Source organism: Trachypithecus francoisi, unplaced genomic scaffold, assembly GCF_009764315.1.
Source record: "Trachypithecus francoisi isolate TF-2019V2 unplaced genomic scaffold, Tfra_2.0 Lachesis_group13, whole genome shotgun sequence".
In the NCBI taxonomy this organism is placed as follows: Eukaryota; Metazoa; Chordata; class Mammalia; order Primates; family Cercopithecidae; genus Trachypithecus; species Trachypithecus francoisi.
This window is the reverse complement of record NW_022681458.1, coordinates 53,365,871-53,385,601: the sequence shown is the minus strand read 5'-3', so window position 1 is coordinate 53,385,601 and position 19,731 is coordinate 53,365,871. Positions and strand designations below refer to the sequence as shown.

At 36.3% G+C, this 19,731-nt stretch overlaps 1 protein-coding gene across 5 annotated transcripts in view; it reads left to right on the top strand.

Annotated features, from left to right (window-relative positions):
• Positions 1–19,731, top strand: part of GULP1 (GULP PTB domain containing engulfment adaptor 1) — a 319,039-nt gene that overhangs the window by 95,170 nt on the left and 204,138 nt on the right. For all 5 annotated transcript variants that reach the window (XM_033230913.1, XM_033230915.1, XM_033230914.1 and 2 more), the window contains exon 2: positions 3,734–3,860. The gene's annotated coding sequence lies outside the window, so the exon portion shown is untranslated. The remainder of the gene's footprint in view (positions 1–3,733; positions 3,861–19,731) is intronic.

Below are 19,731 nucleotides of genomic sequence, written 5' to 3'. Positions count from 1 at the left end.
AACAACTGGGCATTCAATGGCTGTTCAGTGAATATTGTGTTAATGAACAAAATTACTTTTCTAATGTTATTTTCCTTAAGAGTGTAGGAGTATAGGTATGACTATTCGTATGTCATTTCCTTAGTGAGATGACTAGAATACATAGGAATTGATTGCTCCAGGCTACTTAGGACAATCATCTTAATATCACTTTCTTTGTACCTTTTGCTTAGAACATTGGGGTGAAAACATTTGAGAAGGTGTCTTAAAGGCATACTAAGGCATGTGTACTTTGTCCATTGGTGATGTGGCCAAATTACTTGTTAGAGAAATTACGACTGGCTAGGGATGGATAGGTGGGGAGTGTAAACTGGGAGAGAAAACAAACTGGAGATTGTTGTATTAAGTAGAATTGAATTTATTTAACTGCATGTAGGTGGTAAGGGAAAAAAGAGGGATTAATAATGCCAGATTTCAGGTGTGAGCAATCAGTGGGAATTGTACTACTTACTTAATGTCACAAGACAAAAAAGAAAAATATAGAAAAAATCAGGGCCAAGATCTGATTTTATATATTTTGAATTTAGGAGCCTATAGAGGATAAGAAATAAATAACCAGGAAAACTCCTAAAACATTTTGTAAATTAGATTAAATACTGTCAAATTCTTGGACCTAGGCAAAAAAGAGAATAATGATTTTGAAAATATTTTAAGATCATGATAATGGTGATCCGTATTTCATATGATGACAAGTAGAAATACAATTTGGCTTGACTTGTTTATTTTGCTTAGTTTATTACATATAGAATATTTAAAGATTTACCTGTTACATTAACAAATTGAAAAAAAAAATTGAAACATTTTGTCATATTGCAGCATTAATAATTTTTTTCTTAAATGGTACTGTTGGAGATAAAGGAAGTTTTAGTAAAGAAATAGTTGGTTTCATTTAATTTCATATACATCTTCAAATTGTATGAAAATGTGTAATTACTGGTGGCAAAACAGTATCAAATTGAGCATATTATGTTCATACTAAAATTTTAAGAAGCATTTGAATTGGAAATCAGGATTTTATATTTTAAAATAAAATATGTTCAAAAGAGCAGCCCATAAGCCAATCTGAGTTTTGCAAGAATATTCAAAGTGTTCTTTCTATGAAAAATCTAATCGTATCAGACATAGAATAATAGATCCCACTTGGAAAATATATCATTTCCTGCAAGAAGAAAGACAGAAGTAAGCATAAGTTAGTTCTTATTTTTTGATGTGTGTATTTTTGTGCTCTTCTTTATTCTGTCACATTGCATAAAATATTCTAGTTTGAAAAGTATTTCCTGCAGTATGACTGGGTTTCAGTGAATTTAAGATAAAAATAAAGGCTAAGGGGATGTTAAATTGAATTGACCATTTCAAGGAAAAGATTTTCTTTTATTAAATTTTGGAATTAAATCTATTGAAGAGTTTTATTAACAATTATTTATCTTGATTAAATTGAATTGACTATTTTAAGGAAAATATTTTCTTCTATAAAATTTGGGATGAAATGTATTGAAGAGTTTTGATAACAGTTATTTATCTCAAATTATTTCTCTCTAATTTCTGTTCATAAGATCAATAGTTGTCAAAATAAAAATGGAAAAACTATATCATCCTAAAAGAGAAATAATTTTGTTCTTCCTTTTCTCTCCTCTCATCTAAGACCAACAAACAAGAAAAACACGATCTGATAAACGACTGTGGAAATCATGACATGGTTTTATAGTTTACCTTTTAGCTATGTGTCATGCTTGAAATTTCCTGTCCAGGATAAACACATCTATATTTAGAGCTGGAAGTATGTGATGATACAACCTTTAGATTTTACAGCAAGGTGAAATGAATTGTGTAATTCATACATGCTAAGATCCAGTCAGTGCTAAGAAAATAGCATATGATTTAATAAATAATGGTGTTACTGAGTTAAGCAAACATAGTTTTTCACTAAAATTATAAAATATCAATATATGACCTTAAAATATGCTGTGCTAATATTTTAATTCAAAATTTAAAATTGTTGCTTTTTGTTGTAGATGCTGTTGATGATCAGCCTATAACCTCTCTTTTAGTGCTATAGTTCAAACTGGCAAAATTTCTAATGCTTATCCTGCATTTCTTTACCTAAGGGATTCTTTGGCCACAAGAGACTACTTTGTTAACCAAACAGACTGAAAGTTCTAGGGAATCAATGCCCCTGGGAGCAACCCTCAGCTAATGACTAATGAGGATTGGTGAATAAATATGCTAGCTCTGATTCTGACAGTGAGATATAGCTGAGGGGTGTATTACACACTGGATGTCTGATTTCCCCCAGCCAGATTAAGCTGCAGTTGCCAATAGTGTTACAGGTCTGATAATGATCTCTGTGTTGGTAAGAGGTCTTCCACTCCGGGTCTCACTTCTTTCTTTTCATCCCTGCTAATATTTCCTGGGATTATCTCCCAAATAAACTTCTCACATTGAAGTTATTATTACCTCAGTGTTTGCCTCCAGGGCAACCTAAAATGAGATCCTTTCTTTCTCTCTAAAGTCATGTTAGAAAATGAAAAAGAAGCTGGGTGTGGTGGCTCACACCTGTAATCCACCCAGCACTTTGGGAGGCCAAGGCGGGCAGATCACCTGAGGTCAGGAGTTCGAGACCAGACTGACCAACATGGCAAAACCCCCTCTCTACTAAAAATACAAAAATTAGCCGGGCGTGATGCCACACAGTTGTGGTCCCAGCTACTCGGGAGGCTGAGGCAGAAGAAAACAAATAGAGTGAACAAATAGGTCAATAGGCTTCTGAAGAATATGTGGCTAAGATGGAAAAAGATGGCTTTCAAAGTATTCAGATGGCTTAGATTGAAACACAGAGGAAGGGATAAAATAATATGTGAGATCTGTCTATTTAAGAAAGTAAAAAATATACATATGGCAACATCAAATGTCTGTATCAAGGGGTTTGCATCAAAGTTATGATGAGAAGCAGGGCACACGACTTAGATATGTTTCTCCATTTTTCCCCCTCCTTCAAAAAGATCAGGTCTTTTTAGTGTTTTGGCAAAAGATACTACGCTGTGAATTCTTCTGGTACTATTTGAACTTATGTCAGAGGTACATTCGAAATAATATAATTAAAGGAAGACATAGTTTGTGCTGTTGTGTCTACCCAGAAAGAATTTTTGTTTGTTGGAATACAAATATAAAAGTCGTACAATTAACATATCTCTTTTAGTTATAGCATGATTATGAATAAAAAGATAAGCTATCTAAATGCCTTGCCATAACAGTCAAAGTAGAATGAAAATGAAAATAAATCAGTGCCTTCTAAAATTCGGTTTTACCTTCTTAATCATCATGAACAGGGTATGAGACTGGTTAGTCCAAATAAATAGTATGTGAAAGAGATAGTTGGGGCTCCTTGTTGTTCAAAGAGGAAAGGCATATATTATTAAAGAACTATCACCAAGCTTTAATAGTAACATATCTGTGAGTTAAAACATTTAACACATCATCTATAAATCTTGCTATTTTTCATTACCTAGGTATCAGTAACAGTCTTTTCCAAATATTTACATATTTTATCATTATTTTCCTATTATTTGGTAACTTTCTTGAACATTTTCAAGAAACATAATTAGAATTTTAAAAGATATGCTGAACTTCTAAATTTAAAATAAACAGAAATGTAATTATTGATTAATTCTAAGTCCAATTATATTTTTCTTTTTAGTTATTTATGATTCCATCTGATACACATAGGAGAGAAAGTGATAGAAGAATTCTGATGGCAACTGTATGATAGAAGCTGTATAAAGTCAAGTGTCCATTTTCTTTCAACTATATTTGAGCATACTCAGGTAAGAATAAATGATTGTTTATACATTTTCCATTATTTCCAAAAAGGACTTGAAATTATAAAAATGCTATTATTATGTGCTGAATGTTTAAAAATATAGTCTTATGTTGTAAAAAATAGTAAAATGCATAAAAGTAAACTAAAATTAAAAACACTGATGAGCCTTTTTTCTGAAAATAAGCTCTGTCATCATTTTGTTCTATATAATTTTATTTTTGTTTTGTTGGATTTTTCTTTTAAGCAAAGTTACAATGATAGTATTACATTTAGTTCATTTTCATGCAGCTGATAAAGACATACTCATGACTGGGAAATTTACAAGAGAAAGATGTTTAATGGACTTACAGTTCTACGTGACTGGGGAGGTCTCATAATCATGGAGGAAGGTGAAAGGCACGTCTCACACAGCAGCAGACAAGAGAAGAGAGCTTGTGCAGGCAAACGCCCATTTTTAAAACCATCAGATTTTGTGAGACCCACTCACTATCATGAGAACAGCACAGGAAAGACTCGCCCCCATGATTCAGTCACCACCCACCAGGTTCCTGCCACAACATGTGGGAACTGTGGGAGGTACAAATCAAGATAAGATTTGGGTGGGGACATAGCCAAACCCTTATCATTCCATCCCTGGCCCCCTCAAATCTCATGTCCTCACATTTCAAAACCAAACATGCCTTCCCAACAATCCCCCAAAGTCTTAACTCATTTCAGCGTCAACTCTAAAGTCCACAATCCAAAATCTCATTAGAGACAAGGCAAGTCCTTTCTGCCTATGAGCCTGTAAAATCAAAAGCAAGTTAGTTACTTCCTGGATAAAATAGGGTACAGGCATTGGGTAAATACAGCCATTCCAAATAGGAGAAATTGGCCAATGCAAAGGGGCACAGGCCCCATGCTGGTACAAAATCCAGTGGGGCAGTCAAATCTTAAAGCTCCCAAATGATCTCCTTCAATGCCATGTCTCACATCCAGATCATGCTGATGTAAGAGGTGAGTTCCTATGGTCTTGGGCAGCTCTGCCCCTGTGGCTTTGCAGGGTATAGCTTCCCTCCTGACTGCTTTCATGGGCTGGCATTGAGTGTCTGAGTCTTTTCCAGGTGCAGGGTGCAAGTCGTTGGTGGATCTACTATTCCAGGGTCTGGAGGATGGTGGCCCTCTTCTCACAACTCCACTAGGTGGTGCCCCAGTAGGGACTCTGTGTGGGGGCTCTGACCCCATGTTTCCCTTCCACACTGCCCTAGGAGAGATTCTCCATGAGGACCCTACCCCTGCAGCAAACTTCTGCCTGGACATCCAGGCATTTCCATATATCTTCTGAAATCTAGGTGGAGGTTCCCAAACCTCAGTTCTTGACTTCTGGGCATCCGCAGGCTCAATACCATGTGGAAGCTGCCAAGACTTGGGGCTTGCACTCTCTGAAGCAACAGCCAAGCCATACCTTGGCCACTTTTAGTCATGGCTGGAGCAGCTGGGATGTAGGCCATCAAGTCCCTAGACTTAATAAAGCAGAGAGACCCTGGCCTAGCCCAGGAAATCATGTTATCCTCTTAAACCTCTGGGGTTGCCATGAAGCCCTCTGACATGCCCTGGAGACATTTTCCGCATTGTCTTGATGATTAACATTTGGCTCCTTGTTACTTATGCAAATTTCTGCAACTAGCTTTAATTTCTCCTCAGAAAATGGGATTTTCTTTTCTATTGCATTGTCAGGCTGCAAATTTTCTGAACTTTTATGCTCTGCTTCCCTTATAAAACTGAATGTCTTTAATAGCACCCAAGTCACCTCTTGAATGCTTTGCTGCTTAGATATTTCTTCCTCCAGATACTCGAAATCATCTCTCTCAAGTTCAAAGTTCCACAAATCTCTAGGGCAGGAGCAAAATGCCACCAGTCTCTTTTCTAAAACATAACAAGAGTCACCTTGGCACCAGTTCCCAACAAGTTCCTCATCTCCATCTGAGACAACCTCAGCCTGGATGTCATTGTCCATATCATTATCAGCATTTTGGTCAAAACCACTCAACAAGTCTTTAGGGAGTTCCAAACTTTCCCACCTTCTCCAGTGTTCTTCTGAGCCCTGCAAACTATTCCAGCCTCTGCCTGTTACCCAGTTCCAAAGTTGCTTCTACATCTTTAGGTATCTTTTCAGCAGCATCCAACTCCTGATACCAATTTACTGTATTAGTCTGTTTTCACACTGCTGATGGCAACATACCCAAGACTGGGCAATTTACAAAAGAAAGCAGTTAAATGGACTTACAGTTCCATGTGGCTGGGGAGACCTCACAACCATGGAGGAAGGTGAAAAGCACATCTCACACAGCAACAGACAAGAAAAGAGGGCTTGTGTAGGAAAACTCCCATTTTTAAAACCATCAGATCTCGTGAGTCCCACTCACTATCATGAGAACATCATAGGAAATAACCACCTCCATGATTCATTCACCTTCCACAAGGTTTCTCCCATGACATGTGGGAATTATGGGAATTACAATTCAAGATGAGATTTGGGTGGGGACACAGCCAAACCATACGAATTATATATATGCTTTGTTGATTTTCTTTATTATTTTGTAACAAATTTGTCTTCTTCTATCCTTTGAGAATATGAATTAGTGTTTTGTACTTTCTGTTATATCTGTAAATATATAATATGTTTTAAAATATTTTTATTTTGTATTTATTATTCAGTCAATATTCTTATAGATAAATTGATATGTACATCATTTGGTTTGCATTAGTAGCATTACTAAAATTGGTATCACTGGCTCAATGACTGTGATCTTTTAAAGGCTTTTTATTGTTATTGCTGAGTTTACCTGTAGAAGGTGGTAACAAGTTAAATTTTTCATTAGCCAGTTTAAGTTGAAAAAAAAGAAAATTAAGTGAAAATTTTTAATTTTGGTTGCAAACAGTAGCAATTTCTTACTCACATCTATTCAGCAAATATATTCCCTTACATAAAACTAAGCCTAGAGGAAAAGTGAACATTACAAGACTGGGTGCGGCGGTTTATGCCTGTAATCCTGCACTTTGGGAGGCCAAGTCAGTGGATTACCTGAGGTCAGGAGTTCAAGACCAGCCTGGCCAACATGGTAAAACCCATCTCTACTAAAAATACAAAAATTATCTGGGTGTGGTGGCAAGTGCCTGTAATCCCAGCTACTTGAGAGGCTGAGGCAGGAGATTCCCTTGAACCCGGAAGCAGAGGTTGCACCACTGCACTCCAGCCTGGGCACCAAGAGTGAGACTCCATCTCAAAAAAAAAAAATAAAGAAAAAGTGAATATTATATATGTATAACCTTCCACATTGTTTAAAAATGCACCATTTCGAAATAATATCAAGTATACATTTATCTTATTAATATTTATTGAAAACTTATTATATTTATCAAGCACTATAATTAGCAATGTCAGTGAGGATGGTAAACATTAGAAAAGGGAAGGCACATAAATAGTTCCTTGTCACCTCTAGCTTTCAATAAAATATGGCCAGAGGAGAAATACATTTTGGTTTCTTATGTTTAAGTAGGCCGTATTAAGTGCCCAAAAAGAAGTAAAATAATAGGGCAGTTTGTAGTGATAACACTTCCAGCTTGGGAATTGAGGAATACTTTCACAAACAAAAGACTACATGAGTTGTGCTTTTTAAGGTGGAGAGGAACACTGGCAGGCAAACATTTAAATGGAGAGTCAACTTGGAGCAAAGGTATTGGGCTGGCAAACCATAGGGATGGGATATTCAGGAAATTGGAAAGAGAGATTAGATATAGCAGAGTAGGTGGAAATGTGTTCTGTGATTTGGATTCTTATAATTAGGCATTTTTGTCTCATCATTATATGGAGAGGAACAGTTGCAGGGGAATCAGATGAACCATGCTATCCTTTAAGAAGTTTAATCTAGGCCAACCACATTGCTCATGCCTCAAATTCCAGCACTTTGGGAGACTGAGGCAGGTGGATCACTTGAGGTCAGGAGTTCAAGACCATCCTGGAAAACATAGTGAGACCCCCACCTCTACAAAAAAATAATAAAAAAGTAGAAAACCTTAGCCAGACATGATGGTGAACACTTGTAGTTCCAGCTCCTTGAGAGACTGACGTGGGAGGATCACTTGAGCCCAAGAGGTGAAAGTTACAGTGAGACATCATCACACCACTACCCTCCAGCCTGGGTGACAGAGCAAAACTCTATATCAAAAAATCTAAAAGAACAAAAAGAAGTTTAATTTAAAAGTGATATGTGTGTTAGACGAATGAAGAGAGAGCAGCTTAAAGGAAGGCAGATTAGTTTGCAGGCTTTTCCTTACATTTTGATCACCGTTTGCTGAACCCTTGCTACTTGCCAGGCACTGAGCTAGGAGCTGTAGGAAAATAAAACAATGAAGACATAATCTTTACCCATGAGTTTATAATGTAGCGGATGTACCTGCATGACAAGCAAATGAATAGAATACCCCATGAAAGCACAAGAGAATAATGTTTAACTAAAGACTAGTGAGTAATAATTATGTTGGCATGCAGATATTGAGTTAGCAGTAGACTAGGTTTCCCCAAAAACGTTAAGTCTCATCAAGGTTACCCAGGAAGCAGTGTTTCTAAATTTTTAAATAATTCGAGAAGAAACAATAGAAGCTTTGTCTAGGGTGAAAAAATGGAAATAAAAAACAAGGTGTGGTTAGATGAGACTTGGTAGTGGTAGAAGCAGTTAAGCGGGGGTTAAAGAAACAGCCTTTTTGCTTAGGCAAGAGGGGCATGTTGATGACAGGCACAGAAATGGGGAAAACAGAATAAAAGTGGGTTTTGTTATTGTTGATAAAATTTGTTTGGCTTTGAACACTGAATAATTTTCTCTCCTGCTTCACTTTCCTGTGTTCAAACCTTTGCTCGAGCACTCATAACATTTTAAAATTTCATTGCAATTCCTTATTGAGAATTGAGGAATATTGTTGAGGATTAGTTAAGGATTCATTTATTTATTACTCAAAATTTTTCCATCCTTTACAAATAAAAGTATATTAGAGTAAATATAATTTACACCAAACAAAACAAAAATATGAATAAAAGACCTGATTTCATTCATAACCACAATGTAAATAATTTAGCCTTACACTTTCCAGCAGTCACAAAAATGGATATATGTTCTTTCTATAAAAGCTGAGATAAATGTATTAGGAGTCTTAGTGTAATGGATGGGAAAAGTGTCCTTACCTCTTAGAAGTGACTTATATATTAAATTGTTAAAAAAATAAAGCGAATTAATTCTTTAAAAAAATTTCAATAGGTCTTGGGGTATCAGTGGTTTTTGGTTACATGGATAAATTGTAAAGTGGTTAAGTCAGATATTTGCACACTTGTCACCCGAGTAGTGTGCATTGTACCCAATATGTAGTTTTTTATTCCCCACCCAGTTCCCACCCTCCCCATTCTGGATGTAGCTATTCAGTCTCCAAAGTCTCTTATACCACTCTGTATGCCTTTGCCTACCCATAGCTTAGTCAAGTGAGAACATGCGGGATTTGTTTCTTTTATTCCTGAGTTATTTCACTTGGAATAATGACCTTGAGCTCCATCCAAGTTGCTGCAAAAGACATTATTTCATCCTTTTTTTTTTTTTAAATGACTGAGTAGCATTTCATGGTGTACATATACCACATTTTCTTTACTCATTGGTTCCTGGGCTCGTAAGTTGGTTCCATATCTTTGCCTTCGTGAATTGTGCTGCAAAAAACATACGCATGCAGGTGTCTTTTTGTTATGACTGCTTTTACTTTGGGTAGATAGCCAGTAGTGGGATGGCTGGATCAAATGTTAGATCTACTTTTAGTTCCTTAAGAAATGTTCGGCCGGGCGCGGTGGCTCAAGCCTGTAATCCCAGCACTTTGGGAGGCCGAGACGGGCGGATCACGAGGTCAGGAGATCGAGACCATCCTGGCTAACACAGTGAAACCCCGTCTCTACTAAAAAATACAAAAAAAAACTAGCCGGGCGAGGTGGCGGGCGCCTGTAGTCCCAGCTACTCGGGAGGCTGAGGCAGGAGAATGGCGTAAAAACCCGGGAGGCGGAGCTTGCAGTGAGCTGAGATCCAGCCACTGCACTCCAGTCCGGGCGACAGAGCGAGACTCCGCCTCAAAAAAAAAAAAAATAAAAAAAAATAAAAAAAAAAAAGAAATGTTCATACTGTATTCCATAGATAATGTACTGATTTACATTCCCACCAGCAGTATATGTGCTGTTTTCGCCACTTCCTTGCCAAATCTATTATTGTCTTTTGAATTTTTAATAATAGCTATTCTTGCAGGGCATCTCATTGTGGTTTTAATTGGCATTGCCCTGATGATTAGTGATCTTGAGCATTTTTTCAAATGTTTGTTGGGTATTTGTTTATCTTCTTTTGAGAAATAACTATTTATGTCATTTGCCCACTTTTAGATGGGATTATTTGTTTTTTTCTTGCTGATTTATTTAAGTACCTTGTAGATTCTGGATATTTGGCCATTATCAGATGCATAGTTTGCAAATATTTTCTCCCATTCTATGTGTTGTCTGTTTACTCTGTTGATTATTTCTTTTGCTGTATGGAAGTTTCTTAGTTTAATTAGGTCCCATTTATTTATATTTGTTTTTGTTGCATTTGCTTTTGTGATCTTAGTCATAAATTCTTTGCCTGGGCTAATGTTCAGAACAGTTTTTCCTAGGTTATCTTCTAGGTTTTTTATGGCTTCAGGTCTTAGATTTAAGGATTTGATCCATCCTGAGGTGTTTTTTTTTTTTTTTTTTTTTTTTTTTTTTTTTAAGTAAGATGAGAGATAGGGATCCAATTTCACTCTTCTACATGGAGCTATCCAGTTTTCCCAGAATCATTTATTAAGTAGGGTGTCCTTTCCCCAATTTATGTTTATATATGCTTTGTCAAAGATCAGTTGATTATAAGTATTTAACTCTATTTCTGGCTTCTCTATTATGGTCCATTGGTCTATTTGTCTACTTTTACGCCAGTACCATGCTGTTTTGGTAACTGTAAACTTATGATTTAATTGAAAATGTAGTGCCTCTAGATGTGTTCTTTTTGCTTAGGATTGCTTTGGCTCTTTGAACCCTTTTTTTCATTTCATACGAATTTTAGGAATTTTTTTTTTCTAATTCTGTGAAAATGATGTTGCTATTTTGATGGAATTGCATTGAATCTGTAAATTGCTTTGGGTAGTACAGTCATTTTCACATTATTTATTCTTCCAATCCATGAGCATGGAATGTGTTTCCATTTGTTGGGGTCATGAATGATTTCTTTTAGCAGTGTTTTTTTTAGTTCTCTTTGTAGAGATCTTTCACATCCTTGGTTAAGTATATTCCTAAGTATTTTATTCTATTTTTTGCAACTATTGTAAAAGAGACTGAGTTCTTGATTAGATTCTGAATGTGGTTGTTGTTGGTATATAGCAGTGCTACTGATTTGTGTACATTCATTTTGTTACCTGAGACTTTCATGAATTTGTTTATCAAATCTAGGAGTCTTTTGGAGGAGTCTTTATTGTTTTCTATGTGTACAATTATATCATCAGTGAATAGTGATAGTTTGACTTCCTGTTTTCAAATTTGGATGCCCATTTTTTATCTTGCCTTATTGCTCTGGCTAGAACTTCCAGTACTATATTGAACAGAAGTGCTGAAAATGGGCATCATTTTCTCATTGAGGCTCTCAGGGAAATGCTTTAAACTCTTCCCCACTCAGTATGATTTGGCTGTGGGTTTGTGTTATATGGCTTTTATTATTTTGAGGTATGTACCTTCTATGCCTAGTTTTTTGAGGGTTTTTTACCATAAAGGAAAACTGGACTTTACTGAATGCTTTTTCTGTGTCTATTGAGATGTTCATATGGTTTTTGTTTTTAGTTCTCTTTAGATGATGTATTACATTTGTTGACTTGTGTATATTAAACTATTCCTGCCTCACTGGGAGAAAACCCACTAGATCATGGTGTATTACTTTTTTGATGTGCTGTTGCATTTGATTAGCTAATATTCTGTTGAGGATTTTTGCATCTATGTTCATCAAGGATACTGGTCTATTGTTTTCTTGTGTTATTATGTCCTTTCTTCACTTTGGTATCAGGGTGATACTGACTTCATATAATGAGTTAGGGAGGATTACCTCTTTCTCAATCTTTTGGAATAGTTTCAGTAAGATTTGTGTCAATTGTTTTTTGAATGTCTAGTAGAATTCAGCTGTGAATGCACCTGGCCCTGGGCTTTTATTGTTGGCAGTTTTTGTTTGTTATGAATTCAATTTCACTGCTTTTTATTGGTTTGTTCAGGGTTTTTATTTCTTCTTGATTTAATCTAGAAAGGTTGTATGTTTTCAGGAATTTGTCCATTTTCTCTAGACTTCCTAGTTTGTGTGCATAGAGGTGTTCATAGTAGTCTCAAATGACCTTTTGTATTTCAGTGTTGTTGGTTATAATGTCCCATTTTCATTTTTAACTTAGGTTATTTGAAACTTTTCTCTTATTTATTAATCTAGCTAATGGTCTATCAAGTTTGTTTATCTTTTCAGAGAACCAGCTTTTTGTTTTATTTATCATTTGTATTGTTTTCTTAAATTTCATTTAGTTCTGCTCTGATCCTCATTATTCCTTATCTTCTGCTAGTTTTGAGTCTGGTTTGTTCCTGTTTCTCTAGATCCTTAAGGTATGACATTAGGTTGTCAATTTGTGATCTTTCAGATTTTTGATGTAGGCATTTAGCATTTTAAACTTGCTTTTAGTATTGCTTTTGCTTCAGAGATTTTAGTAACTTATGTCACTATAATGCTTCATTTCAAAGAATTTTGAAATTTCCATCTTGATTTTGTCGTTAACTCAAAAATCATTCAGGAGCAGATTGTTTAATTTCCATATATTTGTATAATTTTGAGAATTCCTTTTAAAGGTGATTTCTAGCTTTATTCTGCTATGGTCTGAGAAGTTGATATGATTGTGATTATTTTAAATTTATTGAGACTTGTTCTGTGGCCTACCATATGGTTTATCTTGGAGGATGTTTCATGACCTGATGAGAAGACTGTATAATCTGTGTTTTTTGGGCAGAATGTTTTGTAAATATCTGTTAGGTCCATTTGTATAGCTTAAGTCCTTTTTTTTTTTTTTTTTTTTTTGCTTTCTGTCTTGATGGTTTGTCTAGTGTTATCAGTGCTGTGTTGAAGTCCCCCATGATTACTATGTTGCTACCCATCTCGTTTCTTAGGTTTACTAGTAATTATTTTTCAAATCTGTGATCTCTAGAGTTATATGCATGTAAATTTAAGATTGTAATATCTTTCTGCTAGATTGATTTTTTATTATTATATAATGACCTTTTTTTATTCTTTCTGCTTTAAAGTATGTTTATCTGATGTAAGAATAACTACTCCTGCTTGCTTTTCGTTCCCATTTGCATAAAATGTCTTTATCCACCCCTTCACCCTGAGTTTACATGAATCTTTGTGTGTTAGGTGAGTGTCTTGAAAACAGCAGATATTTGGTTTGTGATTTTTTATTGATTTTACCAACTTGTGTCTTTTAAGGGGAATATTAAAGCCATTTATGTTCAATGTTAATACTGAGATGTGAATACTACTCCAATTATTATGTTGATTGTTACCTAGATACTTTGTTTTCTTCTTTGTTACTGTTTTTTAAGCACCTTGAGTTTTATGCTTTCAAGAGATTCTGTTTTGGTACATATTCACGTTGTCTTTTACGATTTAGAAACCCTTTTAGCATTTCTTGTAGGGCAACTCTCATTCATAATTTATGAAATTTAGTTTTACTGGATACAAAATTATTGGCTGACAGTTATTCTGTTTAAGGTGGTATAGATAGGACACCAGTCCCTTCTGCCTGGTAAGGTTTCTGCTGAGAAGTCTGCTGTCAGTTTGACAGGCTTTCCTTTATAAGTTACCTGATGCTTTTGTCTCACTGCTCTTAGAATTCTTTTTTTTTTTTTTTTTTAAACATTGGCTTTAGATAGCCTGATAAGTATATGCCTTGGTCATGTCCTTTTTGCAATAAATCTCCCAGGAGTTCTTTGATCTTCTTATATTTAGATATCTAAATCTCTAGCAAGTCCAAGAAAGTTTTCTTCAATTATACACTCAAATAAGTTTTCCAAGCTTTTTGCTTTCTCTTCTCCCTTAGGAACACCAGTTATTCTTAGATTTGATCATTTTACATAATCCCATATTCCTTGGAGACATTATTCATTTCTTCTGTTTATTTTTCTTTATTTTTGTCTGATTGGGTTAATTAAAAAGCTTTGTCTTTGAACTCTGAAATTCTGTCTTCTAGTTGGTTTAGTCTATTATTAAAACTTTCCTCTGCATTTTGTAATTCCTTAAATGTGTCTTTCATTTCCTGAATTTCAGGTTGGTTTTTCTTTAAAATATCTTTCTCTTTAGAAAAATTTTCATTCATATCCTGAATTAAAAAAAAATTAAGTTAGTTTTCACCTTTCTCTTGTATCTCCTTGAGTAACTTAATTATCAACATTTTGAATTTTGTATTTAGTATTTCAAAAATTTCATCTTGGTTGGACCCATTTCTGGAGAGCTACTGTGATTTTTATTGTTGGGGGTGTTATAGAACCCTGTTTTGTCATATTGCCAGAATTATTTTTCTGGTTCCTTCTCATTTGGATAATTTATTTCTTCTATTCTCTAATTTATTTTTGATTTGACTTTTTAAAAAAATTCTTTTTGTCTCCCTTAATGATGTGACTTTAATGTTTATAGTTTATGGTAACCTAATGCAGCTCTTGGTGTTTCCAGGGGTGAAGTCTCTGTATGAGTTCCTTGGTTATAGAGAGTGTTTGTATGGTGGCTTTCTCAAATGCTGGTTATAGTAGCAATGTGCTTGATTTGCGACAAAGTTCACTATCTCCTATGGGGTTGGAATGGCAAAGGTCTCTTGAAGCTTATCTCATTCATTCCCCTGTGCTGTGAACATTTTTATGTATTTATTTTTTCCACAGTATTTTATTTACTGTGTTATTCTGCCTGCAGATGCTATAATGGACTGTGTCACTTGGCCTCCAGGCAGGAGGTGGCGTTTGCAAAAGAGTGCCAGAGGCTATAGAAGTTGTGGGATTTGATCTCTTCTTATGCTACCCAGGGGAAGTACTCTGGCTTCTCAGGCAATTGGTGGGGTCATAGAGCTACCAAAATTTCTGTCTTTCATGTTAAGCTACCAGAACAGCTGGAGGGGCAAAGCCAGACTGGGGCTGAGTTGGAAAGATCCGAGCTGTGGTTCTCCACATGTGACAAACAAGGGCTCCTGTGAGGGTCCAGGGGCGGTTCTTTGGCTATTGGAGTAATGTTTCAGAGAGGAGCACAGCTGCCTCTGCTGTACAGAAGAGTCCATATGGGGAGTGGAGAGTAACAGGTGACAGTAAGTTCCATTCAGCTCCCCACTCTGGCTAAGGCAGGTCTCACATCCGCAGTGTTGCACTAGCAACAGCAAGCTAAGTTCCAGGTAGTTTGCATTCAGAACTTAAAAGTGCCCCTGGCCATAAGCCTTCCTGGTGGAGACAGCAACCATGGCTTTCAGGCCATAGCCCTCCCAGTCTGCCAGCAAAGCTGAGACGTCCAGCTCCTGCATTCATGGCTGCAGCACACTTCCCATTTGCCTCCCAGTTCTCGCCAAAGGAATTTGTTCCCGCTTGAGATTAGATTGTAAATTTCAGTTGGGAGCTTCTCTAAACCTGCCACAGTCACCTGAGTTAGCTGGCAGGCTTCCACGAAGTTGTCTGTGAGGTAGAATGAGGAAAGGTTTCCCTCCATCCGTGCTGAAGACTGGGAATGCACATGTCTCTTCCTGCTGCTGCTCCCAACTTTATATTGCCCACTGCTCCTTAAACTATTCCCAGCACTGGTTAGGGTAAGGCCTTCCCCTGTAGCCTGGATTGCCAGGTTTTGCAGTAGGAGTGTATACCCTGAAGGCAGTTTATCCCACTCCTGCATTCGGAGGACTTGGTTTTCTGCCTGGCTTAAAAGATGCAGGCTGTAGCCTACCACTTCTTTCAAAGCATCTGTGATTTTTTTCAGTTTTCTTGTTAAGTTTCTACCTTGCTTCTTGTAAGAAAATTCACGGTGTGATTATCTATATACTCTTTTGTCTTTCCAAGTGAGTGAGGCATGCTAACAGTGCCTCCAATCTGCCATCTTGTAGAAAAATAAATTTCCTAATACATAACTATGAGTAGGTACGTTTTTTACAAGTTCAGAATCTACCTTCTCTAGAATAACATTCCTAACTTTTGGAATCTGGACCAGATCCTTCTATGTGCTATGTACCTTAACACCATGTACATTTCTTTATCATAATGCACAATGTGGGCTTGTCTACTATACCCTGAGATAAGATTTTTGAGGACTGGGTCATTATTTATAATTACAGATATAAATTTAAATCTAAATAAAACTCACTGCGATTTTTTTTTCATAGAAGATACTTCATAAATGTTGCTGATATGAAAAATGGAATCTATGCCCATTGTTTAATTATCTTAATTATCACTGACTGACTTAGTCTTACCAGCTTAATACAGTGTTTATGAATTATCTCACAGTTCCTGTGGACCAGGAATGTGGGCACAGCTTAGCTGGTACCTCTGGCTCTAGGTCTCTCATGCTTGTAGGTCAAGCTGTCGGCTACAACTACAGTCATTCACAGCCCAACTAGGGCTGAAGAGGCCACTTCCAGATTCAGCCTCCACAGAGCTGCCTTATGATGTGGAAGCTGTCTTCCTCGTGGACAATCAATCCAAAGAAGAAAAAGTGATCACCCATGATGGAAGCTATGTTTTTTTATAACCAAATCTAGGAAATGTCATCCCATCTGTAGTGAGTTGAATGGTGCCTTCCAAAAAGATATGTTCAAATCCTAACCTCCAATACTTGTGAATGTGGCATTACTTGGAAAAAGTTTTTTCCAAGTATTTGCATTCAGAACTTAAAACCGCCCCAGGCCATAAGCCTTCCTGGTGGAGACAGCAACCATGGCCTTCCCAGTCTGCCGGCAAAGCTGGAGCATTCATGGCTCCAGCACACTTCCCACTTGCCTCCCAGTTCTGGCGAAAGGAATTTGCCTCCTTCCCTGCAAAGGAATTTGTGCAGGTATAATTAAGGATCTTTAGAAGCAATCATCCAGGATTAACTGGATGAACTCTAAGTCCAAAGACATGTGTCTTTAAAAGATACACACAGAGGAGAAGACCATGTGGAGACAGAGTCAGGGACTGATGTGATATAGACACAAGCCAAGAAGAGTCACCAGAAGCCAATAGAAGCAAGGATCAAAATTTCTACTACAGCCTGGGGAGAAAGTGCTACCTTTTCAACACCTGGATTTCGGAGTTCTGGCTTCCTGAACTATGAGAGAATAAATTTCTGTTCTTTTAAGCCATCCACTGGTAACTGTGGTAATTTGTTATGGCAGCCGCAAAAAATACAAAATAAAGTTATTGAAGAAACTGAAGAAAGTGATTTTACTTTCACTGACTTTTTAGAGTGTCTATTTACTACATCTATATATGTAATACATCTGTGTTAATAATGATATTCCAATTAATCTTCACCTATAAATGTTAACATTGTTTTTTATTTAATGAATAAGTTTAAAGAGAAAGAGTTCTGTATATTTATGTAATACATAATTATAATTAATAGTCCCTTTATAAATTAATTACTATTTGAATGAAGTGATGAAACCTAGAAAAGTAGTTTTTCATCAATATGTTGGTCTCTGTGTTGCAAAGTGATAAACTATAGTCCTTTTCTTGTCTAAACTAGTTATTCATGCTATGATGTATCATTACACTGAAGCCTTGACTTTCTTAGAGGTCACATTCTTTATAAAATGGCTCAATTTGCTTTTACAGCATGATTTATATTGAGAAAATTTAGTTTGGTGAAAAATAAAAAATGTTTTCATGAGAATAATTTTTGTGTATAAAGATTGAGCTAAAGGAGGGAGAAGTTTAGGATTTGCATTAATACATACAGTGCATGAAAAAATGGAAGTGGCTATCTTAGAGAAGGAAATTGGCAAATCATGAATTTTAAATTGCATAGTTTATCAGTTAGGTAGCCTGACAATCTAAACTAGAAACTTTTTGATCAGGCAACCATCTGTGAAACAACACCTATTTATACAAGCAATCTGTGCTATGTACTAATCACATCTACATTTGAAGAGTCTCTTATTCTTAGATCACAAGTAACAGAAACTAGTTCTGTCTGTTTAAACAAAAAATGCATTTTGCTGAAAGGATATAACTTAGCACATAAAATTAGAGGGTAATCAAATGAAACAGTTCTCAGAAAAGACAGGAGCCAGACTGTTCCAGGCATCTAGAGATCAGGAAGTGGAGAGAAACAGCAGTGGGTACTTCTGTGGAGCTAAATATGGACCAATAGTATGTTTTAATGTTCTTCCTCTCTCACTCACAAAGGGAGTCAGAATGGCTAAGTTTGACTCATTTACCCCCTGCCAGGAACCATGACCATTGATTAACAGTTCTCAAAAGACTGCCTGTACTTGGGGAGAGTAGGTCCCAAAGGAAACTTTAAAGTTCTGGAACCAAGACGGAGGGCGAATATGGGGGCAAATAAAAACAATAGATACCTCCTAAAACTCTTTTTCATAAGTGTTATTTAAAGTCATCAAACTGGCCAGGTGCAGTGGCTTATATGTGTAACCCCAGCACTTTTGGAGGCTGAGATGGGAGGATCACTTGAGACCAGGACTTTGAGACCAGCCTGGGCAACGTAAACCCCCCATCCCTACAAGAAGTTAAAAAAAAAAAAATCCATCAAACTGTAATAACAATAAAATGTAATATAATAAAGATTTTTTCCAGCAAAGTGAGAATAGATGAAATAATAATGTTGCTTAGTTCTCAGTAGGTATCTACTACCTTGAAAAATGCATTTGTTCTTTCTTTTATACATATTTGTATTTTACTAATTGCCTATCACATGTCAATTGCTATACTTGACAATGAGCATAACATTATAAACAATGGAATTATTCCTTGCTTTTGTGGAGTTTATAGTCTAGTGAAATAGAAATAAAACCACTAATATATTGCAGTAAGTCTAAGATAGGAGGCATATTAATTTTCTTGGGCTATCATTGCAAAGAACCATCAACAGAGTGGCTTAAAACAACCGAAATTCATTGTCTAATAGTTATGGAGGATAAAAGCCCAAAACCTAGGTACCAGGGGTCACTCTGCCTCCAAAGGCTCTAGGAGAGGATCCTTCTTTGTTTTTTTCCGGCTTCTAGTGGCTCCTTGTATTGCTTGATTTTAGGCAACATAACTCCAGTCTCTGCTTCCATCTTGACATGACCTTCTTCCCTGTGTTTCTCTGTATTCTCTCCTCCTCTTATAAACATATCAGTCACTGTATTTAGGACCCATCCTAAATCCAAAATTATTTTATCTTAGGATTTTGAACTGATTGCATCTACAAAGACCATATTTCCAAACAAGGTCACACTCAGAGGTTCTGAGTGAACATGAATTTTTGTGGGGCACTATTGAATTACCATATGGGGTACATTGTTCTGTTGGTGTTCCTAGCAGGGTCTGGGTAAGAGGTGGAGAGGAGAGATGATGGTGACGAGGCTAGTGGAACAGATGGTAAGGGAACATGTAAGGGATTTAACATTATCCTGAAAGTGGTGGAGTGCCACTGGAGGGAATTAAGCAGGTGGATTACCTAATCAGATTTGTGTTTTACAAAAATCATATTGGATACAATGTGCAGACAAGGAGTAACTAAGCAATGCTGGAAGAAAAAAGCTAGCTAGGATATTCTGTAGTAATT